The sequence below is a fragment of the Gouania willdenowi genome, chromosome 9 (genome assembly GCF_900634775.1).
Source record: "Gouania willdenowi chromosome 9, fGouWil2.1, whole genome shotgun sequence".
In the NCBI taxonomy this organism is placed as follows: Eukaryota; Metazoa; Chordata; class Actinopteri; order Blenniiformes; family Gobiesocidae; genus Gouania; species Gouania willdenowi.
Genome location: NC_041052.1, coordinates 19,173,661 through 19,184,506, shown reverse-complemented (window position 1 = coordinate 19,184,506; position 10,846 = coordinate 19,173,661). Strand labels below are relative to the sequence as shown.

Genomic DNA, 10,846 nt, shown 5'->3' with positions numbered 1-10,846 from the left:
TGCCAATAGTGCCCAACAGTGGTATTTGGTGGACAACAAAGCTTAGGTTGGCCTTTCACACCTGAGCTTGTCAGCAGTTTGCCCCATAGTAAAGAAACTGACAGCTAAGAGTGAACACTCTGGGTCATCTATTATGGCACCGATGGGTCCATGTGGTGCTGTCAATAGCCCAACAGCAGAGGCCACCAGCAATGAAAAAGTGCTGCCCAAGACACTTTGAAATAAAGGCAACATACTCGTGTGTAAAGCGTAGAAGAGAGTAGAAACAACTGAAACAAAAACTATAGATAAAACAGCCTGAATACACGCATCAGGTGACCTGAGGTAATGGTGCATGGCAGCATGAACTCAGTTAAACTCTAGGACTCTTTGGTGTTATTTTCCCTAGATTTCACGTTCATTTTTTAATAGAATTCCAACAAATTATCAGACAAATAATAATGATCAAACAAATCCTAAATATATATATATATATATTTTTTTTTTTTTTTTTTTTTTGTTTAATTTCTGTAATATTACTTTTGGAGCATCAAACAAAGTGGTTCATATTTATTTTCGTATGCACAGTTTTTATCCAATTTCCTAAAAAAAAAAAGGGAAAAAATGCATATTTTAATATCAATACTCGCACAATAACAAAAAATACTTCCTTCCTTTTCTTTATGTAGGGTTGTGTCGATTGCTGCCTATTCCAGGTCCAGTATTTATTGCTTTTTGATTATCCTATTTCTACTCCAACTATTGTAAAGCAGAATTCACCATGTGCTAAATAAATCACTTACTAATAAGGATCGTGAACTGGGGTCACACCACTCTGCTGTAAGTTTACATAAAGACACCTACATTGACACACTCTTTCACCCTCATTGGCCATTTTAAGAACTCAAGTCACCGAACATATATTTACATTAGATGTTACAAAAGATCTTGTACTAATTAATTGCAAATATGACCGTAACAATGATAATTAATCACATTTCGTGAACTTGTAAAGGACACACTGAATCATCAAGTTATTTCACAGAAATTGTATGTGTAATTAATAAAAAAAAATACATAAATAATTAAGATGTGTGTGTGAACCAAGCAGATGTCAAAGGTTTTGGCTTTTGTAAAAGCCAGTCTGTTATTACCAAAAATATTGCTTATTAAAAATAATTAACAAAAATAACCAACAGTCCATTTCAAATAAACCTTACACATTCAAATCTGTTCAAACTGTCACTCTTTTACATTCAGCCGGCTGAAATTACAACAAAAATACACAAAACATGAACAGACAAAATCACATAAAATGACTTGAAAAGTAGACATAACACAAAACAACACAAATGAACAACAGAAACTGCACGAAATGACCGGAAAATACACAAAACAACACCTGAAACACAAAAAAGTACAACAAAATCACACTAAACCCTTTTGTTCTTTTCGGTAAAATTGCTCAGATTGGTCATTTTTCTAAATATAAACTAGAAAATTAGTGGAATGGGCCTCAGCTCAGAAAAGCACATTTTTGTGGCCCCCGCTGTAATAAATGTTGAGTCATCTCTGATTGACGTGGACACTGATGGATGCTTTCGGCAGGTATTGGGACGAGGATGTCTCTCCATGAACATTTGGTTTGATTTTCCCCCGCTAACAAAGGCCTTTAGCAGCTTCCCTGATGGCTCTGTATGTCTTAAGGCGAAAGCACACACTTTTAAGTTTTGCAACACAATAAATAAAGCTTTGCAGTGTGGAAACCCTTAAAGTTGACTAATGGAACTCTCTATCTGACCTGAGTCAGCAACATTCAGCCCAAAACTGTCCATAAATTGCCTGCAGCAAATTCACCCTCGGTGGGAAATACAAGCAGTAAAAATGCTGATGTTTTGCTGACATGACAAAAATGTGTTGATTCAGTCAATTGAAAGCATAGAATTAGATGACTGATTTAACTTATATTTACATAAGCTTATATTATTCTCCTGTCATCGGGAGAGATCCACAAATATAGTTTCCCCCACACACTCTGAATAGCTAAATTAATATCATATTTAACTTTTCACTATAATAGTCCCCACTGCCAACTTTGCCTCAAGATAAAAAAAAAAATTAGTTCAGTCTGGATTTAAAAAATAGGAATCAATTTTGTCACAAGCCATTCATGCATATAAGTCTATTTCTATGAGGTAAAAACAATTAAAAACACAACATATATATACATATACAGTATATACACATATATATAATTGTGTTGTGTCCAGGATCATAACAAATAATGGGTTTAACCATAAGAAAACACGAAAGCAATGGAAGATGATTTTCACGTTTATCTAAAGCACAAATAGATTTAGTGTGAATGATAGTCACTTAAATAACTCCTCAATAGAAAGAAGCTTATTTTGTTATTTCCTTTTAAAGCCACAACATTGTACAACCGCTCTGAAAAATAATTAACCGACCTATAAAATCTACAATTTTGACCTTAACCTGGGTCATGGGCTAATTTAGAGTTTAAACTGACATGATGGAGGTAGTGACATTTAATCCTAGACCTGGGGGTTTCATCCCTTTTTCTAATGGCATAGATTTTTGATATTTGAATTATGTCTAAAACATATTGTAGGTTTTTTAGTGACATGAAATCCTTGTTTGTGCATCTGTTTGTATATGCGCGTGTGTTTTCAAGGTTTTCTGTCTTTCTGTGTTAGATCTGCATTGTACGAGTGACCTTTCAACGATCAACCTTTCCTCTTAGACTATAATAAGCTCAAGTAACCTATACAACCCTATTGTGGAAGGAGGAATTCTAAACCATGTGAGAGAATCAAATGTATGAATCAAATTACCGGTACACCACCTCAAGTCTGCTGTTATCCACTATCTACCTTGACTGTGATTATAAACGCCTTAACACCATAAAGACTTTTGAAGATTTAAAAGCCAAAGCTTAAAGATGATGAAGCATTTTTTCTGAACCCAATTCAAGAATGAAATGTGAAATGAGTTCATGTAGTCAATAAAAAAATCATAGAAAATTGTGTCATTTTGAATTAGATAAATGTGTATTTTTAAGAATGTTCATTAGACAAACTTTTAATAAACCTTGTAAAACTCCCAAAATTATTTTTTGGAATAGATGTTTTGAAAGATAACCTATTATTGGTCATAATGTAATGGCTAGACTGCTGGGTTTGAGCGTCTCCAAAGGGTGCTCTATCAAAAGATAATGTACAATACCAGAGATTTAGTCTGGTAACATGCATTATATGTCCTTGTTAGGCAACCATGGGTACTGAGTAAATAATCCACCCACCATATTGCATTCATAAAGGATGGTAATAACGAAACCATATATTGGATCTACCATCGTGGAAGTTCCCCCCCCTTGGAATCACTATAATATCCTCTCCGTCTGGAGTGATCGTCAGTGTGTCCCAAGTGTAAATATTACAGGCTGACTGCAAACTTTGCATGCTGTGATGTTCGTCAGTAGCTGCAACAAAGGGACCTTCAACACGCACGCTAGTGTTGTCCATAGTAATGGATGAAAATAAATTTAAAGAAAATGTGGATAAAAGCATCGCAGGAATGTAAATGAAGTCAAAACTCAAAGAAAGAAGGTGGGATCTAACCCCCAATTTCCACCGGATCCGTAACTGTTCCAAAACTGTTGCGGAACCGCAACGCAGCTGATATGTTTTCATCAAAGTCAATGCGGTATTTTCCACCGCGTGTGTATCTGCTCCTGGCTTGTCATAGGGCTGGGTGATATGGACGAAAAACTCATATCTTGATATTTTTTTCTCAAAAACTCAATATACAACATAAATCTCAATAATTTTAATTCAAATGAAGTCTTTCCAGAAAGTCAATTCAGGGTTAAATTTGCTGATGCCAAAGGCCACACAGGCACATTAATTAACAAACAGTTGCACAATATGTGACACTTTTGGTTTTTTCTCCAATAAGGGACAGCACGCGTGAGTGAGTTCTGTAGTGTCATGCTGTTCTGAGAAATAGCAAAAGCAGGGACTTCTAAAACAAGTATTTTGATGCAAAATAAGCAATATATCCATATAGGCAATATTGTAATTTTCTATATCGTCAATATAGAAAACTTGATATATCTTGAATCTCGATATATTGTCCAAACCAAATACGCAGCCCTTCTATTTTTGCCAGATGCCGGAGCTGTGCTGCATAAATTCAACAAAGACAAGACTGTGCGGGACAGGAAGTAGTGCACAGACACATAATAAGTTATTCGGTTTATTTAAAAGAAATAAAAAATACTTCATGTTCAAGGCGGATTGTATTTCCATCCATGTTCCGACTTGCTTGTTCTTTTTTAGGGTAGAGGGGGTCTGCTGGTACCTATCTCCAACTTCCTTCATGAGGCGGGGGTACACCCTAGACAGTAGATCATATAAATATGGCAGTGGCTATCCGCACCTAGACATATCAATATACCGACATTCTACCCATATGCCCCTCATTGGCCAGTTTAGGTAACGTGATAGGTCACGTGACTAAGACACTCCATACTTGTACTTCTGTTTGCTATTAATACGTAGATTCTTAAAGTACGCTACGGACATGCTACGTATGTATGACTTGTAATCATACGTAGCGCCCCTCATTGGCCAGTACATCTGTTTGCTATTAATAAGTAGATTCCTAAACTACGTTACGGACTAACTAACCCTAACCCTAACCCTAACCCTAACCCTAGACTACGTTACTGCAGTTATGCAGCAGAGTTTAGGAGCAGATATACGTGGATTTCAGGTGTAGTCAAAACCTCTTCGGGTTTTCCACCCAAAAAATGACTTAGCTTCTCATCAGTTGTATTGCAAGGGATAAAATTGTTCAGAAAACTGTTTTTTTTAATCACCTCTCCTGTTTGTTGGAAATGCATGAAAAACAATTGATGTTGTAAACATGACTGGTACATTAAGTCCTGTTATTTCAATTTTTTCTGGGAACATGCAGTGATTTGAAGGCACTTAAGCTGCCCAATCAGGTTTTGAACATTGGCAAAGCTCCGCCCACTAGTATGCTAATTCTCTGCCTGAATCCAAAAACCATAAATAAATAAACCAAGTTTATTTTGGGAAAAAAATCTCATCTGAAAAATCTCATCTGTGGGCCCACATGTAGTAAAGATTATCTGCATAGAGGGAGGGGACAGCTTGCCAACAAGATGAGTGCACATGAGGATTATCAGGGGAGAGAGTGAAAAAAAAATCCACATGAGATTATATAACATGCACAAATCTAACATCAGCCAAGAGTAAAAAAAGAAAAAAAAAAAAAAGAAAAAGAAAAGAAGAAGTAGAGCAGCAGATATAGAGCACAAACAGTGCGTGTAGAGCATTCTGAGTGTGCAGCTATAGCACGGGCTGGCACTGTCTGGGCTTTATGAATGGATGGGTGTGGCAGTGATGACTCGCAGCCAGGCTGTCGTCACACAGGGATAGAGTTGATAGGACGATGCTGAGCAGTCTTTGAAGGATGGACATCATCAGGGAAACATAACCAAGCTCTGCCACAGCGAAGGACACACAGCGAGGGAAGCAGACAGAGCCAGCGGGACCCCCAACTTCTGGTGAGGCTCAGAGGAATAGAAAACAAAGGGATTTATTACTGCGTTATTATGATTATCATTACAAACCAAACACATTAAAAAAAAAAAAAAATAGAATAAAAAAGTTAACGTATAGGAGATTATTGATGAGTTTGTACGCAGTGTGATTTCTCTGCTGCGTAAAAAGGCGCATGAGACAAAAGCTCCTCCGTGCGCGCGCGCGCTCCTTGTAGGTGTGACTGGGAACAAACAAAGGGACGCAGAAAACTCGCATCAGGACCACAGGCGGGACGACTCACTGAGTCCAGAGCACCACAGAGGAGGGCCTGCAAACAACAACAGCATGCCCGCAGCCTTTCCAACATGTCTTTGGTGTAAATCACATTCCTCCTCCTGGCGCCTCTTTGGCTTCTGCACACGGGAATTCTCCGCTGTCCAAACTCCGGCAAAAAACAAAAAACAAAAACCCAAAAATCTTCACCTGACACGAAAACCGAGCCGATAATTGAAGGAGTTGTGAGAAAGCGAGTGTTTTAGAGACGTTGTTCCAGGGGAGTGAGGTGAAGTGATCGGGTTTGTTTGTGAATTTGCAGTTGAATGGAGAGAGAGCAGAGCTGCCCACTGTAAAGTGAATGGGAACGGAGAGAACCGACGAGAGCCCAAGTGATTTCAGCGCTGCACGTCTGTGAAGGTAAGGGGACTGCCACGCACGCACACGCACACGCACGGGCACAAGCGCACGTACGCTCGCTGCAAAAACCGAGTGGATCGTCGACTCCATGTGGACGGTAGAGAGAGGTTGCATAACGACTCCGTTTGGGGTGTTTTTACTGTGCCAGTACACAAAGAAAAAAGTTATGTGACTGACGCAAAAATATTTTTTTTTTTTTTTTTAAAATGTATTTATTTTATTTACATAGTTGTATTTCTAAATTTAATAAAGTGTATAAAGAAGTGTGGGTGTGTCCTTCACAAAGAAGATAGCCTACAGAAAAGATGGGCAACTTTTATCACTTGCAGGGGCCACAAAAATGTGATTGTCTGATCCAAGGGCCACATTATTAACATTTATATAAATGTCAGCATTTAGAATAATGACCATTGTGAGCCTTACTGCAGGGAGGAACAAAGGGGTTTGTGTGTTTACTATTCCTTTTGTGTATTTTTTTCCCTGTAATTTTTGTTTTGTTGTTGTTGTTTTGTGTATTTTTGAAGTCATTTTTTCTATTTTTGAAGTCCTTTAGTATATTTTCCTGTGACTGTGTATTTATTTATTTATTGTCATTTTATGTGTTATTAGAACCTTTTTGGGTATTCTTATGAAAACTATTTTGTGTACCTTTGTTTGTTATATTGTTGTCATTTATTTAAATAATTTTTTTTAGGTTTTACAATTTCTTTATTCTTTTAAACTCTGTCAATATATTATTATTATTATTATTATTATTATTATTATTATTATTAGTGGTAGTAGTAGTAGTAGCAGTAGTATTGTTAGTTTTATTATTACTATTATTATTATTTAGTTTTAGGATTCCTTTTGTCTTGTAGTTTTGTGTGTTTTTGGAGCCATTATGTCTATTTTTGTGCATTTTCCTGTCACATTTGTAATTTTGTTGTTGTCGCTTTGTGTGTTTTAGCTGTTATTTTGTAGGTTTTTCTCCTTTTTTTGTGCATTTACATAGGGGGTCGCACAAAGTTACACAAAGTGCCGCGTGTGGCCCCTGGGCTGTCAGATGACCTAGTCTGATCTACAAACACTCTCAAATATCCAAAACTTATCTAGATTATGTTGCAATTACAGATGGGCGATATTATCGGCCCACTGGTATTATTGGTCCAATATTGGGTATAAAATGTAATATCTGCCAAAACCAGAGTCGGTTTTTAAAAATGAATATGGCACTTTTTCCATAACGAAAGTTAAATTAGCATTCTTAATTTGCACTAATGATGCTATTTGTGAAATACATCCAGTGGAGCATCACATTGAAAGTAGGCTTATGTTATTTCCATAAATGTTTTTATAATGTGACCTAAAACGAGGTCTCAAAGTATATATCAGTATCGGAGATTTAGTGTTCGACAATATTGGCACAACGGATATCGGCAAAAAAAGCTTGCAATCATAAACACATAGTTTTATGTACAATACATGAAAAACAACGTTTTATCTTGCCATCATTTGTATTGTATCTGGTTCATGAGCAAAGGTATGTTATTTAGTTTTTTTGTTGTACAGTATGTTCATTGTAGATGGCTTTTTATCTTAAGTGTAATTACCAGTCGTTGCATTAAAGGTTTAGGTAAAGTTTGACAAAGCCCTGAATTTTAATCTTCGACTAAAATGACCACTTGTGATGGACGTAATAGCTAATTGTCTCTCACCTAATTCTATGACTCAGCCTTTATCCGTATAAAAAGCACACACTCTTGACTTTTCACAGGAATAAAGCTGACTCAACTCATTCACCTCATTCTTGTTGACACAGCCTGTGTCTGTTTACATTACCTAAGGTCATTTTCAGGCAATACCATAATGTGCTTTGAACATTTTTTTCATCAGTTTAACCTGGTTAAACTAACAGTTATGTGTGTCCACCGACCCTAGCCTGAGTTTGTGAGTCTTGAGCTTGGAGACATAGCTGAGGAATGGAGACATTTAGCCATGGGGTCAAACAGCAGTCACAAAGCAGGGAAGGAAACTTGGTATCTCTGACAACAACCCAAACAGTATTCAGTTATCAGCAGCCCTATCACTGAGAGCAGGGGTCAAGCATTTCCTGGTTTTCCCTCTTTTTCTTGTCATACATTCCCTGTGGGCGTTGAAAGGATGATGGATGTGGAAAGTCTAACCACAGTTGATGTCAGTTCCTTCTCTCTACCTCTATTATATGTGTTTTTATTATCAGCTGTGGAATTTCAACCATTCTACCTCTGGGATGAGGTTCAGCTCTGTCTGTCTCTGCTCCGCAAGTAGGTTTCCTTGGCATAGTGTGTGTGTGCGTGTGCGTGTGCGCATGCGTGCGTGTGTGTGTGTGTGTGTGTGTGTGTGTGTGTGTAATAACTGGGGATTTCCAGTAGGGCTACACCCCAAGCATTCCTGGCTGCTGGATGTCCTATTGGTTCTCCAAGTCTTCTCAGCTGGGAATCATATAAGAAGCTAGGTTTTGTGTAAGCTGAGCAGCAGAGGTGGAAAGAGTACTGATATATCGCTGTTACTTGATTGAAATTTTACTCATACATAAAATACTCAAGTACAAGTAAAAAGTAGCTCAATTAAATTGTACTCAAAGTAAAAGTTACGAGTTACTTTCACCCCCCACGTTTATTTTTGGTAATAAATCTTGCCACGGTTGCCTTGCATACAGTGAACATCTCAAATTTTAATTTAAAAAGGAAGAGACCAAATCTTGCACAATTGGAACTTAATTTATTTTCCACAACAGCAGCTGTATAAAATAAAAAGGTTGGTCAAAATGTATGATTGAAACATAAAATAAAAATAATGAAAGAATTCAATTCAAAATTTAAAAAAATTCTCAGGCTCTATGTATAGCTACATTTATGAACTCTAAAATTGAGAAAATAACCTCCATTCAATGCTGTTCTGGCGCTGTGGCGCAGATTAGGTTTAATCTGGTTGGTCGGCTATGATGTGATGCATTTGATTGTTGTCTGGTCATTTGTAGTTTCACAATGTTTGTTGATCATTTTAAAACAAAATGTTGTAATTCAGTCAGTAATGAGAGAACTTGTAATCCGTTACTTTCACCTCTACTGAGCAGCAACTAAAACACACATGCACATACAAAAAGGCACGCAGCGCTTGAGCTAACATCGTGTCATGTTTGCTCTCAGAATAATACATCTGTGGGATTTTTGTATTTGAGTGAGACAGCTTTAATTGTTTGTAAGTAAGTTGTACTTTCCAACTACCAATTCAAATATTTAATGCCAAGTATCACAAGAGATAAAGAGAAAGAAATAATTTAGGACAGACCAGTTGCTTCCTGTCGTACATCTAAACATCTTGATCAATAGTTTCTATCAGCTGGGAGGGCACAGATTAGTTTGTAGTCATTCTACTTCAGGTCAGATTCAGCTCTGTTTACATGCAGTAGACCGTCCCAATGTATTCCTCATTGATCAGTCTTATTTATCCCCCTCATGAATTAATGGTGTGTTTTGTGTGAATCTGAAGTGTAACATATGCTAAACAGCTCAGAAACCAAGTGTCCTCTTTCTTCAGAATGAACGCTGGTTGTTTATGCACGAATGACACACTCATCCTTACACCGGCAGCAAAGACAAAAGGAAAGTATTATAATACGATAGCTGATCAGCTGTGAATTGTGTAAACCTGATTCAGGATGAAGATGTTCTGCTTCTCTTGGTAACTAGACAAGTCAAGGCAAATGTATTTGTATAGATGATGATGATTTCAAATCTCCATCTCAGTCATACATAGTAGAGGAAAAAAAAGTGCCTTTAAATTTGATTTAAAAATGTTCACATTGGATGCTGACTTCAGCTCTGATGCAGTTTGTTCCACTTCTTTGCAGCATAACAACTAAAAGCAGCGTCACCATGTTTACTGTGAACTCTGGGCTCCACTATCTGACCTGTGTCCATAGATCTGAGAGACCTGCTGGGTTCATACCTGACCAACATCTCAGTGATGTATTCTGGACCAAACCCATTCACAGATTTATGCACCAGCAGCAGAACTTTAAAATCTATTCTGAGGCTGACTGGGACCCAGTGTAAAGACTTTAAAACTAGAGTAATGTGCTCTGATCTCTTTGTTCTGGTTAAGACCCGAGCTGCAGCGTTCTGAACCAGAGTTGGCTGTTTGATGCTCTTTTGGGGGATTCCTGTTTAGAAGAACATTGCAATAGTCCAGTCTGCTAGAGATAAAAGCCTGTACCAGCTTCTCTTAATCTTTCAGAGTCATGAAATAATCAACCTTACAGCTCTGTAGAATTTGTCACAAATGAAACATATTGACTAGGCTAAACAGAAGGGGTCCAAGAACAGAGCCCTGAGGAACCCCACAGGACATTGTTAATCTGTCAGATTCAAAGTTTCTAATGCTTACAAAATAACTTCACTCCTCCAAGTAGGACTTAAATCATTACAATACTTTTCTATTTAGTCCGACCCATGTTAGCATTATGTGCCACACTGTCAAATGCAGTGTCCCGAATCAGTGTTCAACCTTATGTCATTTAGCACTTTGATAAGAGTTGTTTGAACTACACAAAGATT

At 37.4% G+C, this 10,846-nt stretch overlaps 1 protein-coding gene across 1 annotated transcript in view; it reads left to right on the top strand.

Annotated features, from left to right (window-relative positions):
- The first annotated feature begins 5,362 nt into the window (after positions 1-5,362).
- The window catches only part of rhobtb4 (Rho related BTB domain containing 4), a 53,822-nt gene continuing 48,338 nt past the window's right edge, over positions 5,363-10,846 (top strand). The window contains exons 1-2 of the mRNA XM_028456784.1: positions 5,363-5,596; positions 6,169-6,266. The gene's annotated coding sequence lies outside the window, so the exon portion shown is untranslated. The remainder of the gene's footprint in view (positions 5,597-6,168; positions 6,267-10,846) is intronic.